This window comes from Rattus norvegicus, chromosome 9, assembly GCF_021556685.1.
Source record: "Rattus norvegicus strain SHRSP/BbbUtx chromosome 9, alternate assembly SHRSP_T2T, whole genome shotgun sequence".
NCBI lineage: Eukaryota > Metazoa > Chordata > Mammalia > Rodentia > Muridae > Rattus > Rattus norvegicus.
This window is the reverse complement of record NC_141542.1, coordinates 10,730,246-10,753,323: the sequence shown is the minus strand read 5'-3', so window position 1 is coordinate 10,753,323 and position 23,078 is coordinate 10,730,246. Positions and strand designations below refer to the sequence as shown.

General features: G+C 39.9%; 2 long non-coding RNA genes across 6 annotated transcripts in view; both read right to left on the bottom strand.

Annotated features, from left to right (window-relative positions):
* LOC148003306 (uncharacterized) overlaps window positions 1-5,812 on the bottom strand; it is an 84,534-nt gene extending 78,722 nt beyond the window's left edge. For 2 of the 3 annotated variants that reach the window (XR_015628971.1, XR_015628973.1), the window contains exon 1: window positions 5,356-5,483. This is a non-coding gene — a long non-coding RNA (uncharacterized LOC148003306). Of the gene's footprint in view, window positions 1-5,355 lie in introns of all 3 variants that reach the window. The other variant, XR_015628970.1, reaches the window with a different exon arrangement.
* A 6,266-nt stretch (window positions 5,813-12,078) lies between these two features.
* Window positions 12,079-21,873, bottom strand: LOC148003305 (uncharacterized). 3 transcript variants are annotated; one of them, XR_015628969.1, is made up of 4 exons: window positions 21,597-21,873; window positions 21,026-21,130; window positions 17,202-17,415; window positions 12,079-15,309 (listed from the first exon to the last, which is right to left on the bottom strand). It is a non-coding gene; the product is annotated as an uncharacterized LOC148003305 (long non-coding RNA). The 3 variants fall into 3 exon arrangements; XR_015628968.1 differs by having other exon boundaries at window positions 21,026-21,145; window positions 21,597-21,695; XR_015628967.1 differs by lacking the exon at window positions 21,597-21,873 and having other exon boundaries at window positions 21,026-21,181.
* Window positions 21,874-23,078: the final 1,205 nt, after the last annotated feature.

The window sequence follows — 23,078 nt, the reverse complement described above, 5'->3', positions numbered from 1 at the left end:
GGCACAGGTCTTCCTGGTTGCTGCCGCTGCAGAGAGCCCGTGGGCAGCACCCCACGAGCGAACTTGAGCCTCAGGACCACAGGTAAGACCAAATTTTCTGCTGCAAGAAAGCTGCCTGGTGAACTCAAGACACAGGCCCACAGGAACAGCTGAAGACCTGTAGACAGGAAAAACTACACGCCCGAAAGCAGAACACTCTGTCCCCATAACTGACTGAAAGAGAGGAAAACAGGTCTACAGCACTCCTGACACACAGGCTTATAGGACAGTCTAGCCACTGTCAGAAATAGCAGAACAAAGTAACACTAGAGATAATCTGATGGCGAGAGGCAAGCGCAGGAACCCAAGCAACAGAAACCAAGACTACATGGCACCATCGGAGCCCAATTCTCCCATCAAAACAAACATGGAATATCCAAACACACCAGAAAAGCAAGATCTATTTTCAAAATCATATTTGATCATGATGCTGGAGGACTTCAAGAAAGACATGAAGAACTCCCTTAGAGAACAAGTAGAAGCCTACAGAGAGGAATCGCAAAAATGCCTGAAAGAATCGCAAAAATCCCTGAAAGAATTCCAGGAAAACATAAATAAACAAGTAGAAGCCCATAGAGAGGAGACACAAAAATCCCTGAAAGAATTCCAGGAAAACATAAATAAACAAGTAGAAGCCCATAGAGAGGAGACACAAAAATCCCTGAAAGAATTCCAGGAAAACACAATCAAACAGTTGAAGGAATTAAAAATGGAAATAGAAGCAATCAAGAAAGAACACATGGAAACAACCCTGGATATAGAAAACCAAAAGAAGAGACAAGGAGCTGTAGATACAAGCTTCATCAACAGAATACAAGAGATGGAAGAGAGAATCTCAGGAGCAGAAGATTCCATAGAAATCATTGACTCAACTGTCAAAGATAATGTAAAGCGGAAAAAGCTACTGGTCCAAAACATACAGGAAATCCAGGACTCAATGAGAAGATCAAACCTAAGGATAATAGGTATAGAAGAGAGTGAAGACTCCCAGCTCAAAGGACCAGTAAATATCTTCAACAAAATCATAGAAGAAAACTTCCCTAACCTAAAAAAAGAGATACCCATAGACATACAAGAAGCCTACAGAACTCCAAATAGATTGGACCAGAAAAGAAACACCTCCCGTCACATAATTGTCAAAACACCAAACGCACAAAATAAAGAAAGAATATTAAAAGCAGTAAGGGAAAAAGGTCAAGTAACATATAAAGGGAGACCTATCAGAATCACACCAGACTTCTCGCCAGAAACTATGAAGGCCAGAAGATCCTGGACTGATGTCATACAGACCCTAAGAGAACACAAATGTCAGCCCAGGTTACTGTATCCAGCAAAACTCTCAATTAACATTGATGGAGAAACCAAGATATTCCATGACAAAACCAAATTTACACAATATCTTTCTACAAATCCAGCACTACAAAGGATAATAAATGGTAAAGCCCAACATAAGGAGGCAAGCTATACCCTAGAAGAAGCAAGAAACTAATCGGCTTGGCAACAAAACAATGAGAATGAAAGCACACAAACATAACCTCACATCCAAATATGAATATAAAGGGAAGCAATAATCACTATTCCTTAATATCTCTCAATATCAATGGCCTCAACTCCCCAATAAAAAGACATAGATTAACAAACTGGATACGCAACGAGGACCCTGCATTCTGCTGCCTACAGGAAACACACCTCAGAGACAAAGACAGACACTACCTCAGAGTGAAAGGCTGGAAAACAACTTTCCAAGCAAATGGTCAGAAGAAGCAAGCTGGAGTAGCCATTCTTTTTTTTTTTTCTTTTTTTTTTTTTTATTAACTTGAGTATTTCTATATACATTTCGAGTGTTATTCCCTTTCCCGGTTTCCGGGCAAACATCCCCCTGGAGTAGCCATTCTAATATCAAATAAAATCAATTTCCAACTAAAAGTCATCAAAAAAGATAAGGAAGGACACTTCATATTCATCAAAGGAAAAATCCACCAAGATGAACTCTCAATCCTAAATATCTATGCCCCAAATACAAGGGCACCTACATACTTAAAAGAAACCTTACTAAAGCTCAAAACACACATTGCACCTCACACAATAATAGTGGGAGATTTCAACACACCACTCTCATCAATGGACAGATCATGGAAACAGAAATTAAACAGTGATGTCGACAGACTAAGAGAAGTCATGAGCCAAATGGACTTAACGGATATTTATAGAACATTCTATCCTAAAGCAAAAGGATATACCTTCTTCTCAGCTCCTCATGGTACTTTCTCCAAAATTGACCATATAATTGGTCAAAAAACGGGCCTCAACAGGTACAGAAAGATAGAAATAATCCCATGCGTGCTATCGGACCACCACGGCCTAAAACTGGTCTTCAATAACAATAAGGGAAGAATGCCCACATATACGTGGAAATTGAACAATGCTCTACTCAATGATAACCTGGTCAAGGAAGAAATAAGGAAAGAAATTAAAAACTTTTTAGAATTTAATGAAAATGAAGATACAACATACCCAAAGTTATGGGACACAATGAAAGCTGTGCTAAGAGGAAAACTCATAGCGCTGAGTGCCTGCAGAAAGAAACAGGAAAGAGCATATGTCAGCAGCTTGACAGCACACCTAAAAGCTCTAGAACAAAAAGAAGCAAATACACCCAGGAGGAGTAGAAGGCAGGAAATAATCAAACTCAGAGCTGAAATCAACCAAGTAGAAACAAAAAGGACCATAGAAAGAATCAACAGAACCAAAAGTTGGTTCTTTGAGAAAATCAACAAGATAGATAAACCCTTAGCCAGACTAACGAGAGGACACAGAGAGTGCGTCCAAATTAACAAAATCAGAAATGAAAAGGGAGACATAACTACAGATTCAGAGGAAATTCAAAAAATCATCAGATCTTACTATAAAAACCTATATTCAACAAAATTTGAAAATCTTCAGGAAATGGACAATTTCCTAGACAGATACCAGGTACTGAAGTTAAATCAGGAACAGATAAACCAGTTAAACAACCCCATAACTCCTAAGGAAATAGAAGCAGTCATTAAAGGTCTCCCAACCAAAAAGAGCCCAGGTCCAGACGGGTTTAGTGCAGAATTTAGTGCAGAGAAGTTTCCTTGATGGGGGTGAAGTTTACACTTATCTGTGTGCATAAGGACAAATGTCTAATCAGAGAAAATGGCAGCGCCTATCACTACATATGCCATATTGGCCAGCTTGTTTCTGGAGAATAAACCCTTTCTGTGCTAACTCAGCCAGTTGGCATGCTTGATTGACTCAGGGGAATTCATGGTCCATTTCTAAGAATTTACCACTGAGCAGATCAGTACATTAATAATTTCAGGGTTCCACTCCTCCATTGTTGGTGGGATTGCAGACTGGTACAACCATTCTGGAAATCAGTCTGGAGGTTCCTCAGAAAATTGGACATTGAACTGCCTGAGGATCCAGCTATACCTCTCTTGGGCATATACCCAAAAGATGCCTCAACATATAAAAGAGACACGTGCTCCACTATGTTCATCGCAGCCTTATTTATAATAGCCAGAAGCTGGAAAGAACCCAGATGCCCTTCAACAGAGGAATGGATACAGAAAATGTGGTACATCTACACAATGGAATATTACTCAGCTATCAAAAACAACGAGTTTATGAAATTCGTAGGCAAATGGTTGGAACTGGAAAATATCATCCTGAGTGAGCTAACCCAATCACAGAAAGACATACATGGTATGCACTCATTGATAAGTGGCTATTAGCCCAAATGCTTGAATTACCCTAGATCCCTAGAACAAACGAAACTCAAGACGGATGATCAAAATGTGAATGCTTCACTCCTTCTTTAAATGAAAAAAAAAGAAAAAAAAAGTGTAAACTTCATTTATTATTAATGAAAACAGAACAGAATGTAGCACTTGCAAAGAAATGGATATGATTTTATGCTATAAAGAATATAGGGCAGGATATACTTGTAACAGTTAGATGTCTAAATTAATCTCCTGTCTTAGGAACTGGATATCTGGATATGTTTCTGAAGGTGTCCTTCATATCCTTAGATCCTGGCCTTCTATGGATGTCTTCCCGAAGGTGTTCCTCACATCCACATTGCCTGTTCAGGTGCCACTTTCTCAGAAGGTTCAATACTGAACTTCCATTTAAAGTTGTGTTCCCCAGTCACTCAGATTTATACTCCATATCCTATAGCACCTATGTTCTATAAGAATTTAATTAAAGCATTTAGTTGTATGCAAAAAGTTACTCAAGTCTAGCGAGATGACTCAGTGGTTAAAGCCATGGGCTGCTCTTCCAGGGTCCCATGTTGAATTGTCAGAATCCAAGTTTGACTCTCAGCACCTATTTGGTGAGTTACAGTCATCTGTAACTATAGTTCTAGAGGGCCCAACACCATTTCCTGACCATCTTGCACATAGCACATGCACATGGTATACAGACATACATGCAAGTAAAACACTCACACACATAAAAAAATTAAATCTAAAACTTTTAAAAATGGTTATTTGGTTCTCTGGAGTTTAACATCTTGAGTTCTTTGTATATATTAGATATTAGTTCTCTATGGGACATAGGATTGGTAAAGATCTTTTCCCAATCTGTTGGTTGTCGTTTTGTCCTAATGACAGTGTCCTTTGCTTTACAGAAGCTTTGCAGTTTTATGAGGTCCTATTTGTTGATTTCTTGATCTTAGAGCATGAGCCATTGGTGTCTGCTCAGGAAATTTCCCGTGTGCCCATGTGTTCGAAGCTCTTCCCCACTTTCTCTTCTATCAGTTTTAGTGTATCTGGTTTTATGTGGAGGTCCTTGATTCACTTGGACTTGAGCTTTGTACAAGAAGATAAGAATGGATCAATTTGCATTCTTCTACATACTGATCACCAGTTATAGAGGCCCCTGGTTGGAGGATGGGGCCACCCACTTATCTCCAAATTTTTAACCCAGAATAGTTCCTGTCTAGAGCAAATATGGGGACAAAGTATGAAGCAGAGACCGAAGGAAAGGTCACCCAGAGACTGTCCTACCCGGGGATCCATCTCACATACAAATACCAAACCCAGACACTGTTGCAGATGCCAAGAAGTGGTTGCTGACAGAAGCCTCTTATAGCTGTATCCTGAGAGACTCTGACAGAGCCTGGCAAATACAGAGGTGGACACTCACAACCAACAATTGGACTGAGCATGGGGACCCAAATAGAGGGGTTAGAAAAAGGACTGAAGGAGCTGAAGGGGTTTGCAACCCTATAGAAAGAACAACAATATTAACCCACCACAGCCCCCAGAGCTCCCAAGGACTTACCGTAAACCACCAACTAAAGAGTACACATGGAGGGACCCATGACTCCAGCTGCATATGTAGAAGAGGATGGCATTATCTGGCATCAATAGAAGGAGAGGTCCTTGGTCCTGTGAAGGCTCGTTTTTCTCAGGGTAAGGGAAAGCCAGGGTGGTGAGGTGGGAGTGGGAGGGTAGGAGAGGGAGCACCCTCATCGAAGCAGTGAGAGTGGGGGATAGAATTGGGGATTTCCAGAGGGGAACCCAGGAATGGGGATAACATTTGAAATGTAAATATCCAATAAAAAACTTTTAAAAAGAAAATAAATAAAAAGCCACTCTAAAATTTAAGAGTGATCGGGTAAGAAGATGGTTGTTTCAAACAAACTAATAAACAACAACAAAGATACCTAATGCAATCAGTAGCAAGATGGAAGTTATTAGATTGGATGTCAAGTGTGAAGTTCAGTGGTAGATTGCATACTTAGTATAAATGTGATCCTGCTTTAAAGTCCCACCACCATTGGAGAGCAAAGGAGGCCTTTATTGGTTCATATAAAGTCAGGAATAGTCATTTGTTGGGATGGTGCACCCAGGGACTCACATATGTCCTGAGAATGTTCTGTTTCTTTCTTTTATCTTCTGTTAGCTTTCTTATTTATTCCTAGAATGTTTCCTATGCAACATGAAGGATATGTGAATCTCTTGACATACATTTGCTTCTGAATCAAAACATGTTAGAGCAAACAGAGAATCACATGATCATTTACAACCAGAGAGACGTCTTACCACCTATAATCTAGGCACAAGATCAGTTAAGTGATTTCCAGCCATTGCTAAGAATCTTCTCTCCATTCCCTAACTATAAGCCCTAGATCGTGGCAGGCAGCTGCATCTTTTGAATAACTGTTGTGTTTTTAAAAATTGTTCTTAATATTAAGTAAAGTGGGTTCTGCTCTTTTCTCCAAACTGTCCTCTTCTACTGTGGCTAATGTACATCCCTCTCCTGCCTGGAGCATCATTTCCACCTCTGGTAGACAGTTATGCCTCCCCTTTGTCTCCTTGAATGAATATTTCCAGGTTGAATGCCTTTCCTCACAGGTCTCATCTTCTAAACCCTCTCTCATTTTTTGTTAGCATCATCTGAACTACCTACAGTCTACCTTCTTAAAAGAAACACAGGCTCTGATAGCCTCATCTGAAACACAGCCATTTCTTTAGAGAACAGTATCCATTCTTTTGTTGAGAGAATTTCTCTTTCACACTGAGAAAGCCTCTTTGAAACTGACAGGTGGCTTTTGCGATTGCTTAACTGGTATTCCCCAGTTTTCCAGCTATTTGGAAATTTACCAAATGTCATCATCAGACCCCTGCACAGATGTACCAAATATAATGAAGCAATTATTTAAAAGAACATAAAACTAATTGTTTTAAAAAAATTTAAAACCTCTCCAAGTCGCTCCAGCTGTTAACCGTGACCTGTTTTCGGCAGGAAGTTTACTAGGGAGGAAGAATACACTGTCTGCAGGTGTGAGTGCCCCTTGACATGGGTAACTTCAATTTTCATTTTCTTGTTTGGTTGTTCATGTATCATTCATTTTTTTAATTCTTTCATTATACATACAAGGACTTTATTAAGATGTGAAAGCAGCTACTTTTCAAAGTTACAACAGACACTAAAATGTTATAAAATTATAAAATTGGAAAAGCAAATCCCAATGGACATTCATCCACCTGTCATTTTATAATAAATGTGCTGCTGATATTTTTATTGTTACAGACTTAGCACAATGCCAAACTACTTCGTGGAAAGTTGCTGTTTAATGGAGAACATGATGCAGGATGCATTAATACCAGTGCATTTCCTGATAGTGCAGTGCAATGTATTGTCTGATTATACACACAGGTTCTGTAACACACCACGTCGACACCCAGCCATACGTCTTTAATGAAACTTCAAGCCTTTGTGCAATATCAATCTGCCAAAAGAAACTAGTCCCTTTGCAGGCGATATAAGCAAACTCAGCTGCTTTCCTTTTAAACTCACAGTTTCGTCTTCCACAATCAATCTAGTTGCTGCGATTATCTCTGTGACAGCTGTTAAGTGGAGAGATGTTTAATTCTCCCAAGGTGTTGTTATATACTTATTTTATGTTCATTTGTTTTCACTCATCTAACCGCTTCATTGGAATGAAATCTCTCCAATGGCTGCCTTGGGTTATGAGTACTCCAGATCTTATCCCTGAATAAGCCTTCCCTGACCTGAAAAAAACATTTTACTGCCCTATAAAAATAAATCTTTTGCTATGTCTGTTCTACTATTCATGATTAGGTCCACATTTCCCAAGAAGGTTCCTAGTATGATGTAACAGTCTATGACCAAAGGGTTCTCTGATCACACAGGCTCGGGCCACGGTTTTTAGTCTCCTTTTTCAAGACCACAATTCCCCAGTGAATAATGAAGACGTTTGAAAGCCTAAGAATGAAGAAAATCTACTCAAGGCACTGTTCCCTGCCTCCTGTGACTTGTGTATGATATCACCCACCCTGACCCCTATGTCCCACAGGTGGCTCCCATTGGCAGCATTTGACAGTCAGTTGGAATACCACAGTGCATAGATTTTCAACAATATTTCATATAAAGATGGCTTTTATGTGGACCAGAGGCATCTCAGTGCAGGAAAGTAGATCAGTGGTGTTTCTTTACTGTTTAGTTTCTCTATGGAACATCTATTTAACCAACAGATTTTTACAGAGTGTTTGTCATTCTAGGGTATAGGCATCAATCTAGAGAAATACAAGTTGGCCATTCTGGTGATATTTAGTACATTTTAGCAGGAGGAGGTACACATTAACCTCTGTACTTTATAGATGAGGAAACTAATGCTTGCTGGTCTAAGTGAAAGTTCCCCCAATGTCACAGAGACCTCAGCACTGAAGGGTATCTGAAAACACGCATAGACCTCCTTATGAGGCTCTAGACTCCCATGTGCTGACCGTTGGTGCAGAAGTTACAGGCGAGACACATAACAGATGACATCAGGGGAGTCAAACCCCAAACTCAGAGACAGCTCATCAAAGCTATTGACCTGAAGATTCTTGATTACCTGTTAGAATGCCTTCAGAAATTACCTATAATAATAGGAAGAGTTGGAGCAGGAGGTAAATTCATGCTAGTAAATTACACTCTTCTCTTTTGCAAGACAGTTTTGCATCAGCAATCTCATTCGAGGCTTTCCTCCTTGGTGCCTAACCTAGCTTTACTGAGAACTTAATCTATATATTTACAAATCAGTGTCCTAAAACCCATCTTTAAGTTTACATAAACCTCTTATTCTGCCTCTCACAGTCAAGAATATGCTACATACCAGAATATCCCCCAAGTCTCTGGCCCCTCCTTGTTTTTCATGGAGATATAGAACAGGTTCTGAATTTATGTCGGACTCCTTGATTTTCATCTGACTTACAGAACATGACACATTCAAAACAGCTTCATTTGCTTCCTTGTAACTGAGATATCTTTTCAAAACTTGCTCTCAGATATGAATGGGAAATATATTCAGACAACACTGACTCCATTTTATGTCCAGATTTCTCATGGGTGAAGTTTCTCTACATTGTGTTCAGGAGCTGACCTTTGTACTCCTGAGAGTGCCCTCCCTGGCTGCAGTTGGCTAGCAGTGTTTTTTCCAAACAAGAGCCAGCCTGACATCATCGTCATCTGGGCCATGCTACGTGTCCAATTCCTCCTTTCTAAATCTGCTCCCTTTCCAGCATCTATTGGGCTCAGGTTTGCTTTATAACAGCTTTAGGCACCATCATTGCCATGATGGGAAACACTGTACTATGATTCTATATCCTGACCATGCAGTTTCAATCATGGACCCTGTGAGGCATGAGTCCTAGTTGATAGCTTCTTTCTTTCTTTCTTTCTTTCTTTCTTTCTTTCTTTCTTTCTTTCTCTCTCTCTCTCTCTCTCTCTCTTTCTTTCTTTCTTTTTTTTTTATTAACTTGAGTATTTTTTATATACATTTCGAGTGTTATTCCCTTTCCCGGTTTCCGGGCAAACATCCCCTCCCCCCACCCCCTTCCCCTCCCCTTTCTTATCAGTGTTCCCCTCCCCATCCTCCCCCCATTGCCACCCTCCCCCCATAGTCTAGTTCACTGGGTGTTCAGTCTTAGCAGGACCCAGGGCTTCCCCTTCCACTGGTGCTCTTACTAGGATATTCATTGCTACCTATGGGGTCAGAGTCCAGGGTCAGTCCATGTATAGTCTTTAGGTAGTGGCTTAGTCCCTGGAAGCTCTGGTTGCTTGGCATTGTTGTACTTTTGGGGTCTTGAGCCCCTTCAAGCTCTTCCAGTTCTTTCTCTGATTCCTTCAACGGGGGTCCTGTTCTCAGTTCAGTGGTTTGCTGCTGGCATTCGCCTCTGTGTTTGCTGTATTCTGGCTGTGTCTCTCAGGAGCGATCTACATCCGGCTCCTGTCGGCCTGCTCTTCTTTGCTTCATCCATCTTGTCTAATTGGATGGCTGTATATGTATGAGCCACATGTAGGGCAGGCTCTGAATGGGTGTTCCTTCTGTGTCTGTTTTAATCTTTGCCTCTCTATTCTTATCTGACCTAAGACAATCTTATCTGATCCTCCATTGCCCACATGTAGTGTCAGGCACACTGACTGTGAAGATGTCAACAACAAATAAATAAACCAATAAAAATAAAGACAGGGAGAAGGTAGAACTAAAGTAAAACTATTTGCTCAGGGGACTCATGGTTTGGAGACTTTTAAATCTCAATTGACAGTATAGATTAGTAATAGTATTTTCTGTACTTCACCATGAGTACAACATTTAACCATGAAAACCATATGGGACTACCAAAATGTTTTTGTGACTATCAAAATGTTTTTAAGCCTATAACTATTATGTTCGGGGTTCATTTGAATTTTTACTATACATTTTTGTTATTCCAATAAAATGTTAAGTATAGGTTTATGTGTATAGAGTGCTTTGTTATCTGGTTGAAATGTTCTCCTAGTTGACACAGAGATCCTGGCCATCTATGGCGGTGCTCAAGAGATTTCTTCATGCTAGCAATGTTCTGGAGTCTTTGTGTCAATGCCTCACACATTTTTCAGCTCACTGGCTTCTTTGGCTTTTAAAGAATCCTGAGACTATGCTACTCACAAGGTTTGGCAAGATACTTCTCCCGGGAACTTGAACTTCACATTTCTTGTCCTCCAAGGCAGAAGTTTTATTTGTATCTTAAACATATTATTATATAAAAAGCTCCCTCTGCTTTTAGAAGAGAAGACTATGAGCCAAGTCTCCAAGTTTCTCCACATATATCAGTAAAGGGAGTACAGGCTTTCTGGTCATTATGATGTTATCTTTGTTATTATAAGTCACCCAATTCATAAACAAGGGAGCTGTTGAAAATTCCTTTTCTGATAGTGAATAAGAATTATTTATCCTATTTGGATGTTAAACATCGGCACTTTATTTTTAAACAATATGACACACAAAAATGACACAATAGTCACATGACTATTATGTCCTACTACACAAATATGACATAACAGTCACTTTACTTGAATGAGGTCAGAGAGATTTTACCACAGAAAAGAAGGGCTGTTGATTATGATTGACATTAGATACATCAATCATATAGGTAAACATGTGCTAGCATTTCTTATAACCCAAGTTCTCTAAGTGTGTTAGATATTTTCATAGCCACCCTGTGAGATTGGCAATATCGTCATCCCTTTAATCATTGAGGAAAGTGATCAATAGAAATATACCTAGGCCCAAGGCCATGCAAGATAAGAGGGTCAGAATTTAAAGCCAGTCAGCCATCAGAATTTGCAGATATTATCTGCAAAGCTGTGCCAACCAGACTATTGGATCTAGGTCTGCTGACTTAAAGAAATAATAAAATAAAATAACATCCTCTAAGGTCATGTTTCCTCTTAGAGTCTAATGAACCACATAATCTCTCACATTCCCAAACCTCTGTCTACCCTGTAGACTTGCCTAAAATATTGCTTCTAAAAATAGCCTCTCTCCACCACAAGACCACCATCCTCAGCTAGGCCCTCCGTCTTGCTAAAGCCATCCCGTCTGCAATCCTTACTTTCTCTCATAAGCCTTTCCAGATAAGCTATTCTAGGTTTGTTCCTTCATCTTTACTATTGCTTTGCATCACTGGGATGGGGTGGGGGCAAACATTGGGATTTATTAATTGTTGTATTCTCTTGTCCTGAGTTAAATAAGGGAATAAATAAATAAATAAATAAATAAAGGAATGAAATAAAGAATTAATTTAAACCTTGCTGAATACAAATTCTAGTGTAATATTCTTATTTGAGAATTGTCAATACCACCTTCCACCAGTCGTCACCAAATGCTCTGTCTTGTTGCTTCCCTTTCTTAGGACCTTATAAGGTGATATGAAGAAGGTTGGCTGTTTTCCTAATGTTACCAGGACAGGATTCTCATGAAATCCTGTGAATACATAGATATGAAATGCTACTAAATTATACATATTTTTTACTTTGTCACAGGTAAGGAAGTCCTGGAATTTAGAAAAGGGCCCCACCATAATTCTGTCTATTCACTTTGGGTTAAAGATATAGAGATATAGAGAGGTAAACTGCGGGAATCAAATGTAGACCAATGTTAAAGTTAGGTCTGTAGAATATTGACTTTCTCATTTAGAATAGATTTTTGCATTTAAACCAAGTTAATATCTTGATATTCTTTCTTTAATACTTAAGACCATAGGTTGGAAGTGCATAGTAAGAAAAAGTAAAGAAAGCCATATACAAAATTGAATAAATACATACATAGAATGAGAATACAGTCTACAATATTCTACAAATTTCAATGCTGAAAAGTAGAGCAACTATTCAAAATATTAATTGCAACAATATTTGTTTAAATTTCATTCCTCAATCCTGTCTATTATTTTGAGAGTATTGAGTTAGTGATAGCAAAAGAATCCCCACTAATAATATGCTAAAATTATTTAATTAATATATATTTTACATAATAGTTAGGTGTAATTTCCCCCAGACTGAAGACATCACTATTGGATATTTTCCATGTATTTACATGACAAAGCAGAGCCATGGCCAGGTCAGCTACCTCAGACATAGCCAGGCGTGAGAGATGAGTGTGTGAACACTCCGTCAGTCAACAGACTTGAAGGAATTCAATTCTTCCTGGGAACCAGTCACTGTGGGTAGCAGGGATATAATGAATAAAGGTGGATCTTCCTTACACTTTAGAGAAGAGTAAATGAAAAATAAGAATTCAGTGTCACACTGACAACAGGGGATAGAATAAAGGACCTCTGCCTCTTTTTCAGGGGGGCTGTTGTGGGAGAGATTTGCAGAGGAAGTGATTTCAAAGTGCCTGCTGAAGGATGAGTCAAGTGAGGAGGAAATCATCAGAACAATATGTACAAAGATGAAGAGACAGCAAAGAAGGTACCACAGCTTTGTTGGGGGTAACAGTGAAGATGGAAAATCGTGTCTTTGTAGACCTGACAGACAAGAACCGATACAGGCAAGGACACATGAATTTTGTGTTACAAAATGAGCACTGTTTATGTCCAGAGGCCCTTTGTCTTAATGAGCGTTCTCTGCTAGAAAAGAATCTGATATAGAGGGTAGGTAAAACAGAACATTCATTTCTTATAGTCCCTGAAGCTCAAAGTTCAAGGTGAAAGTTCTGACAGACCTAGTATCTGCTGAGGGCCTCCTTATCCCACTGTATAGATATGTCTTTTCATGGCAGAATTTTGGTACCTAAAGAAGAGAGGAAAGAAGAAAGACAGACAAAGGAGAAAAGCAAGAGAGAAGATGTACCTATCCTTTACTTTAAAAGGCACAGATCAAGTTTTGAGGATTTACTTTTGTGATTAATTGATTTCCTAAGGGTTTATCTCCAAAACCATCATCGTGATGGCTAGAATTTCAAAATAAGGCTGCAGGTTATCATAAACATTTATGCCTCGAACACTGAAGAACATGTTCTTCAAGAGAGGAGCAACGTGACTTTGGTACCGTCAATAGGGTTGACTTCAGGGAGGAAAAAGCAGGCACAGTAAGCTATGAAACACCAGGCCACACAACTGCGTCTGGGTGAGGCTGTGACTGAGATGATGGTGCACACTGATAGTGGAAAAAAAAAGAAGAATTCTTGCTTGTATAAACATGGATGGGTACCAACTCCTAAGCTGAGAACAGTATAGACATTCCATTGGTATTCTCCAATGTAACTTGTTTTCATATAAATATATGTGCATGTTTTTAATATGTCGTAAGGATAAAAAGTAAGGAAGAAAATCCTTGAACCTAGGGGTGGATCAGAAGTTAAGAGCACTTGTACACGCATGCATACTTGCGCACACACCCAGGCCTCTATACTCAGATACACACATATATAAAGATTTTTAAATTAAAATTTTTCTTTAAAAACATCATTGGTGATATCTAAGTACTTAAACACTTCATTAGTAGCTATATTCTCCATTCTTTAAATGTAAGCTTTCAAAATAGATCCCGTTTTCTGTTGTGTATAATATAGCCCCATCGCTGCTATGTTGGCATTAATTTTCATTCATAAATAACCTCATACTTTCAGAGCACTCTTACTTTTCATATTTCAAAATCTCTATGTCTCCCCCAGCTTTATCCTCACACTTTCTAATCTTCCCCAAAATAACTCTTGAAAGAGGGCAGTTTTAACACCTCCCTGTGGAAACCAGCTGTTCCTTTGGTCTGGCCCTGCTTCCACAGGTAAACAGCTCTTCAATATCTGACACAGCAGTCACTAGCCACATGTAGCTATTACCATTAAAATCAAATATATGAAACCTTTTAATCTCTCAATCATGATGCATGTCTATAACCTCAGCATTTTGGAAGTGATAGGGGGGAAGATCAGAAACCAAGGCCATCCTTGGCTACATATAACATTCAAGGCCAGCCTGTGCTATATGAAATCCTGAGTCAGAAATACCTAAAACTCAAGAAAATAAAGTAGTTCTTCAGTTTTCCTAATCAAATAATGAAGTACTGATTAGTACATGTGGCCATTGACTAATCTATAAGACAGCTCAGACAGAAGGTTCATCCTTAATTTTCCTAGAACATTCCATTGGAAGTATGAGCATAGATGGTTATCCTTCTTCGTTCTTTTGAAGCTGTAATGTTTGTGCATAATGCTAATGAGCTTTTCTTTCTAATTCTTTTCACGGAGAAGACAATCATATTCATTTTCATATGAATCAGCTATGATATTTTTACATGCAGTTTAAAGAGTATCATAAAAGTAGAAAAGTTTGAAATGTTTGATAAACATTTTTTGTTCAGTTGACAGAGGTTGCTAATACCAAAAGGACTATAAAGTTATAATGGCAAATATTATCATATGCAGATAGATAGATAAATGACAGAGAGAGAGAGAGAGGGGGGGAGAGAGAGAGAGAGAGAGAGAGAGAGAGAGAGAGAGAGAGAGAGAGATATCTGTTCCTAAATATAAAATGGTCAGTTATATATGTGTTTTCAGAGTTGCTGACCACTGGGCACTGGACAACCAATTGGTGTGTTCTTTTCTGGGTAAGGATATGTCCTCAGTTGCCTATAGTTCTTTGTGTAGAGCTCAGACTTTTCTCCATTCAGTTTGTCGGTTTTATTCAGGTCACATTTAGATAGTCATTGGTGAGGTTTTACGGCTGTAGCTTCTGACATTCCTAGAAGACACGATTTCACAGTAAACTCCTTGATCCTCTGTCTCTTACCATCTTTATGGCTCCTTTTCTGTGATGTTCCCTGAGCCTCCGGAGTGGGCATGCTTTGTAGAGGCATCCACTGGGACTGGCTTCCACAATTCTGCGTTTATTGGTTCTGGCTTTCACTAGTGGTCTGTCTATTGCAAAGAGAAGTTTCCTTGATGGGGGTGAAGTTTACACTTATCTGTGTGCATAAGGACAAATGTCTAATCAGAGAAAATGGCAGCGCCTATCACTACATATGCCATATTGGCCAGCTTGTTTCTGGAGAATAAACCCTTTCTGTGCTAACTCAGCCAGTTGGCATGCTTGATTGACTCAGAGGAATTCATGGTCCATTTCTAAGAATTTACCACTGAGCAGATCAGTACATTAATAATTTCAGGGTTCCACTCCTTCATTGTTGGTGGGATTGCAGACTGGTACAACCATTCTGGAAATCAGTCTGGAGGTTCCTCAGAAAATTGGACATTGAACTGCCTGAGGATCCAGCTATACCTCTCTTGGGCATATACCCAAAAGATGCCTCAACATATAAAAGAGACACGTGCTCCACTATGTTCATCGCAGCCTTATTTATAATAGCCAGAAGCTGGAAAGAACCCAGATGCCCTTCAACAAAGGAATGGATACAGAAAATGTGGTACATCTACACAATGGAATATTACTCAGCTATCAAAAACAACGACTTTATGAAATTCGTAGGCAAATGGTTGGAACTGGAAAACATCATCCTGAGTGAGCTAACCCAATCACAGAAAGACATACATGGTATGCACTCATTGATAAGTGGCTATTAGCCCAAATGCTTGAATTACCCTAGATACCTAGAACAAATGAAACTCAAGACGGATGATCAAAATGTGAATGCTTCACTCCTTCTTTAAAAGGGGAACAAGAATACCCTTGGCAGGGAAGAGAGAGGCAAAGATTAAAATAGAGACTGAAGGAACACCCATTCAGAGCCTGCCCCACATGTGGCCCATACATATACAGCCACCCAATTAGACAAGATAGATGAAGCAAAGAAGTGCAGACCGACAGGAGCCGGATGTAGATCGCTCCTGAGAGACACAGCCAGAATACAGCAAATACAGAGGCGAATGCCAGCAGCAAACCACTGAACTGAGAATAGGACCCCCGTTGAAGGAATCAGAGAAAGAACTGGAAGAGCTTAAAGGGGCTCGAGACCCTATATGTACAACAATGCCAAGCAACCAGAGCTTCCAGGGACTAAGCCACTACCTAAAGACTATACATGGACTGACCCTGGACTCTGACCTCATAGGTAGCAATGAATATCCTAGTAAGAGCACCAGTGGAAGGGGAAGCCCTGGGTCCTGCTAAGACTGAACCCCCAGTGAACTAGACTGTGGGGGGGGGAGGGCGGCAATGGGGGGAGGGTTGGGAGGGGAATACCCATAAGGAAGGGGAGCGGGGAGGGGGATGTTTGCCCGGAAACCGGGAAAGAGAATAACACTCGAAATGTATATAAGAAATACTCAAGTTAATAAAAAAAATACTCAAGTTAATAAAAAAATAATAATTTCAGGGTTCCAAACAAACTCTCATGCAACCTCCTCGCAAATAAAAATAGTGGCACCATTTGTTTGAGGAGTAAGTAGAGATTCACAAGCATCTCTGCTCCAACTCCATATCGTGCCTGTCAAAGAGCCAAAACATAGGTAACTGGTGGGAGAAAAAAGACAAAACTTTATCACATTGCCAACTCTTGGTACATTTTAAATATGGATCAATCTCCTTTATGTGGAGACGAAACTCTGGTAATTCATCTACCTACATTATCCAAAAGAGAAATAGGTCATCACTGCAGCAAAACCGATAAGCATAGCACTATGTGGAAGAATCAATAGTGCCGTGATAAATGAAGTCCCACTCTTGTGTGGCTGCAGCAAACCTCTTGTGGCTGGGAATCCCAAGTGACTCCCCTCCAAGTCTCCCTCCCCCATACTTTCACCCCTAGAGTCCTCACAGATGCTCTCCTAAGGCAGGGTCCAGCCTATACAAGCCGTGAACAGCTATAGTCACACAGCTATGGTAGGAAGTAAACCAGACCTTTCTGAAAGGGCACCCCAATGTGGCAACTGATCAGTGAGCCTCTGATCATGGTTTCAGCTGTGCTGGCTATACGCTCCAGGCTCAATATTAGGAAGTGTGACGGGCGGACACTCGGTGCAGTTGGCAAGGACATTAGAAGACTCTCCTCTTCTTGTGCTGTTCTGAGGTGCGTTGAACAAAGACACAAGTTAGGCAGGCTGTTCAAAGTTAACTGCAAACAGGAGAAAGAAAGTTAATGTGACACACTGCAGTATTCTCTCCTAGCACGCAGTTGAGAGCTTTGAAAGTCCCGTTAAGTATCTCTTTTTTAAGATAAATACCTATTAAGTAATGTATATGCACAAGCTGAAGTGTTAAATGGTTTGTTGAAACCTATTAGAGTACACAAGATGATAAACATAAATTATAGCTAATATACTGCACCAGTGATTTTTAAACATAAAAATTACTGACACTGGGAAAACACACTTGAGTCATCGTAGCAGCATAATAGCACTAATCCGTGTTTATCCAACCATGCACTTTTCAAAAACAACACAAACCTCTAATAAATGCTTTGGCTTCACCTTGGCAACTTATATGGGTTATTGCCTCGTTCATGCCTGGATAACCATGTGTTATGACTTAAACGTTCTTTAATATCAATTTATGCCTTGAAGAAAAAAAGATTGAATAACACAGTGTACATATGGTTCAATTTATTACAGCGAAACAATCATTTTAGTTTGAAGATATTTTCTCATGGTGCATATCATAGAAATCTTCTTCAATAGAGCTCTCAATAAACCAGATTTTTTATGTCACAATAAATGAAACTAAGGCAGCTAATTGTTGCTAAGATTCTAAATAGATGGGTCTATTTGGCTTCCTTGTCAATCAAGAAATACATTCCTTAACACTTGTATTTCTGGATTCTAATGTCTCTAATTGGATTTTACACTATCTGATTAATGAGGTAGTTTATAGGATACTATAAAATGATACTGGAAAAAGATGAAAGAAGAAATTGTAGGGTGTCAGCATTATTAGAGTTTAAGACAACACCAGGAATCACAGTGGCCACAGACATAAAATGGGGAGAAGTGGGATGAAGTAGAGTCTATAACAACAACAACAACAACAACAACAACAACAACAACAACAACAACAACACAAGGGTTGTATGTGTTGACCTGAGATGTGTTTAGGAAGCACAGTGGTTATGCTGTTGCTCTGGTAGCACTTCTAGGGCATTATCTGTCTGCCCCTTCCCACTCACCATGAAAGCTAAGCTGGGCAAGCACATAAGAATCTAGCTCCTTAAGAAGAGGCAGACTCTGGGACCAACTGTGAGTCACTGGGATGGAAGCTAGAACTAACGCGTTCACATATGGCTCACAGCAAACAGCAATTTAAAAATATATTTCTGTAATTGTTTATCATTTCTCACTCTCTCTGCCAGCCAACACTGTTTTTTGAGAACACCCTTTTGAGCAGGGGTGGGATAAAGAGGGTGGAGCATATAGGTTAAAGATGTGTGCTATGGCCCAGCAAGGGGGCTTAGCAGATAAAGGCATGTGGCTCCAAGGCTGATGCCCCAAGTTTGATCCCTGGGAGCCAAGTAGTGGAAGGAGGGAACCTACTTCCACAAGTAGTCCTATGACTACCATTCTCATGCTGTGGCACGTATGCCTTCCCAACAAGATAAATAAATATATGAACATTTTAGAAAATATTCTATTATATCTGACAGGCTATTCTTAAACAAATCCACTGGATATGAAAGAGTGACGAACAAAATTTCCTGCAGTGTGTGAATATGTGTTTGCAAAACAATCCCAAGACTAAAAAAAAAAAAAAAAATCAGACAATGCAGCATTGCACCTAACCAACAAACTTACTTCTAAAAGGAGTTTGTGGCAGAACTACTTTAGCATCATTGATTGGGCTTCTCATAACTCTCCTGCCACAGCACTAATTAACCTTGCATGTCAAGTGCTGGAAAACATTCGTGCAAATAGACACATTACCTAAACAACTCAAGTTATAAACTGAATAAAAATACAATCGCAATGAACTTCTCTATTTGCAAAGTGTGGTCATCTTCTCACCCAGCGCTGTAAGCTTTTGACTTCATCGTCCTTGGCTTCTCAAAGCTCTACGTACTCAATTTCTTCCATGTTTGAAGGCCCAAACTTCACCTCAGCCTTTAATCATTCCCTAACTGCCAGTGGCACTGATGGCTCCTGTTTCTACCTCCTCGGTTCTGTTCTGACTTTCTCCTAAGAGAAGAACTGATAATTACTCATCAGTGTGGCCTCCGTCTTTCCCAGTAAAAGCAGATGCATGTAGTGTCATTGTGTCCCCCATTCTCTGTCCCTACAGGTCACACTCTTCTTTGACCAGCACAGGCTTCAGTCTGGCTTATTGAATGGACATGGTCAGGTATGACTGTTATATGCCAGCTATATTCTCCTCATCTTGGCAACTCTCTATTATGAAGATTATCCTTCTGTCAATGGAGAAGAGGAATAGCAGTACATCTTTGGAATTCCTAGTACTATGTTAGCAACAACAAAGGACAGATGATTTCTAAACATGGGTTCTTTCACTTTAATTCCATTATTAACTCACCCCAAGAGAACTGGATTTTATAAGTCTATTATTTGTAAATACATTTGAAGTTTGAAATTAAAAAAGAAAAGTACCTATTTTGTTCATCCTTGACAGAGTCATAGAGATAAACATCAAGAAAAGAGCTCACCTCCCAGTAGGCTAAAGGTCGTTCAGATGCCTGTTTAACAGACATCTTGAACCATCTGATCCTTCTCCAAATACACATAATCTGGGATGAAACGCAGAGTGAACAACAGCCATCTTAACTCCTCTGAGCAGTGATTCACATGCAAGTCTAGGCCTGTCTAAAACATCTCTAACCCATCAACAGGCAGGCTTCCCTTAGGGCAGCCTTGAGGAAACCTATCCCAGATTTCAAATGGGTAAAAATGAATAAAATTGTCTAGGCAGACAACACTCATTTATACTTCTAAGGACCCCTGAGAAGATCTCCCTGACACACATAAACAGGCCGTCATATAGATGCCGCCCCCTTCTCTTTGAGTAATAAGTTGTTTAGAAATGGCTTCCACACTGGGGCTACAATGGAGGTTGAGGCCGAAGCAACAATAGACTGTAGTAAGTTTTAAACGGCTTTCAGAATGTCTGTGGCTCACTTGATGAAAAAGAAATTATTCTTTCTTTGTGACTACATGGATAGTTTTGTGTTACCACTAAAAGACAGGACCATCCAGCAGATTATAACAAGGACCCGGAAGGCAAATCTCTCTGCTCTAACTTTGGCAATGCTGCATTTGCTGGGCTGCTCTTTGAAAAGAAGTGTTCTATTCTAAGACACCGTTTCCTTCACTAAAACTATGGATTTGTCACAGTGCATAATGTTTTTTTGATTTTTCTTAAAAATACACTTTGATGACAAAATAAATGTCTGGGCTCTCCTGAGGTTTGAAGACCACCTTAAATAATATGATCTTGTGATTCTTTAGAATTATTCCCACCCTCCCTCCCCTATGCCCTACAAACCAGTTTTTAATAACTAGGAAATTGTACATGTACTGTATTCTAAAAGAAGGACAAACAAATGAAATGATTAATTTTTGCAAGATCCTCATTTTTAAAAAAGTCTATGAAATCTCTGTACTTTTAAGCTATGTTTAGAAATTATATAAGCAATGCTATTCATTTTATTTTACATAATTTGCCTCCTCTAGTTATGATCCTTCATATGCAGAAATAAAATCTGCATCCAGTCTTCAGTTACTTACCACGGGGTAGAGCTGACGTGCTCCTAAATGCCCCAAGGATGCCGCTGTGCACACTGATGACCTCCCCAATCGATTTGCTTCTCTCCAGCCCCAGTGATAGCTTTACTGTGAAAACATGACCTGTTCTTCATTTGTATTTTAAAGTAAGTTTAAGAGGACATATTCACTTTCCTGGAGAGCTTATGTTTTTATTTTAAGCTTTGCTCCTCATGAAAAGAATTCAGGGTATTAGGTGAGCAACTCCTGGCGGATCAGATCCTGAGGACAGCAAGCCTTTCTTCTCTCCAGTGCCCCAGGAATGCATCAGTGGACAAAAGACTGAACCTTCTGAGGTCATTATATACTAATACTTCTTTTCTATTTATGTTGTTTGGCAAAGCCAATATTTTTAAATAAGTGTTAAATTTGATTTAAAAAAGAAAAGCATCCCTCGTGAGCGGTACCCTCACTTTTTCATCATTTCTAGACACTGAGAAGGGGTCACCGTCAATGAGGCAGGGAGAGCCCGTGTGATCTCAGAGACGCTTGTTCCAGCCATCGTTTCCCAGCTCCAAACCCGATCCTGCTTTACCTCAATTTCCCCAGAGTGAACAGTCTGTGCAAAGACCGGGTTTATCTCCTTTACATTCAGATGGTGGCGTTTCCTGCTTAAAATGTCAGCTGGATTGTCTCCGCACCCTGCCTCCCCCCAGCTTTGGGTCTCCAGAAGCTGTCTGCTGCCTCAGGCAAACTTAATGATGGCAGGGCCGCAGAGCCAAAAAAGGAAAAACACCTGTGGCCAGTCGAAAGTTTAATCCTGAAATAGACAGTCAACGACCATCACCTGCCTGCTGTGTGAGAACCCAATCAAGTCTATTCATTGCAACTGTGTAGATAAGGGCTCCCTCCCCCGTCTTTCCCCCCCCTTTCTTCTTATGTTTTTCTGTTGTTTTTGTTGAACTGAATATGATATGAAGAAAACAGAATATAGCAAAAATAATTATGCCCTCTGCCTAGACCCAAAGCAGTGTGATTTACACCTGTCCAGTTGACATGGTCATTCTGAGAAAAAGTGCCACTTTCATCCTTCTGGGCAGTGAACTTTGGCTTCTTTTAAAACATTATGACATTTCCTTATGTTTCCTGGGACTTATGAAAGAGAATAGTCTGAGTGCTGACAACAGTACAACTGAGGACCCATCATGGCAGAAGATGCTTAAAGAGGCCTGTATGGGAGACTCTTCATTTCATAACTTGTCACCACAGGGAAGATAAAGAGGAAACACTCAGGTCACTGGTTATTTCAGTTTTATCATTCTGAAATCCTTAAAATGTTTGACTCCTGATCCTTCCTCTGACTCACAGAACGTTTTTCTTTCTCATCTCTTTGGCTGTTTCTCATCGCTCTTTTTTTGTAGGCTCCCTCTCCTTGGCTAACCTTTACAACTGATATTGATCCTTGCTTGGTCCAAGATGGTTTACTCTCTGCATAGTTCTTGAGAGGTGCATCTCATGTCAGCCCCTACAAAGCTGCAAGCAACAACCGTGATGGTATCTGTCCAAGTAATTTCTCTACGTGTCATTCCTGTCCTGTGTTCCACACCCATACTCCTGGTAGTCACTTGACATGACACTGGCTTGTGACACATGCTCAGGTGGCTATTCGGGGTTCGTAATGCACTCAGTCTTTAAGACAGGTTTGTTGTGAGAATTCTTGGTGAATAATATCTACTCCCTTCTCCTAAGATTCCAATGATGGACACAATTATAAGGTCACCAAAGATTCTTTCTGGGAAACCAATGAGGTTTTTAGTCTTACAATGTATATAGGCAAAAAGTTACTGCTAGTGAAGAGTGAACACAAAGCAGGTGCATTGGAAGGTCTTGAACCAGCATGGGAAGAAGGCATGATGGCTTCTCTGTAGCCACATAAATGGAGTCCCTCTCAGTTAACCTCCCCTAGCCTATGTACTCTGGCACCTATAATTAGACCAGAATTACATACAAATGGCTGGGTGGAGCGGCTGGTTACTCAGGTGAGTGTCCAGTAAATTCCCTGTGCCCTTCTTTTCTG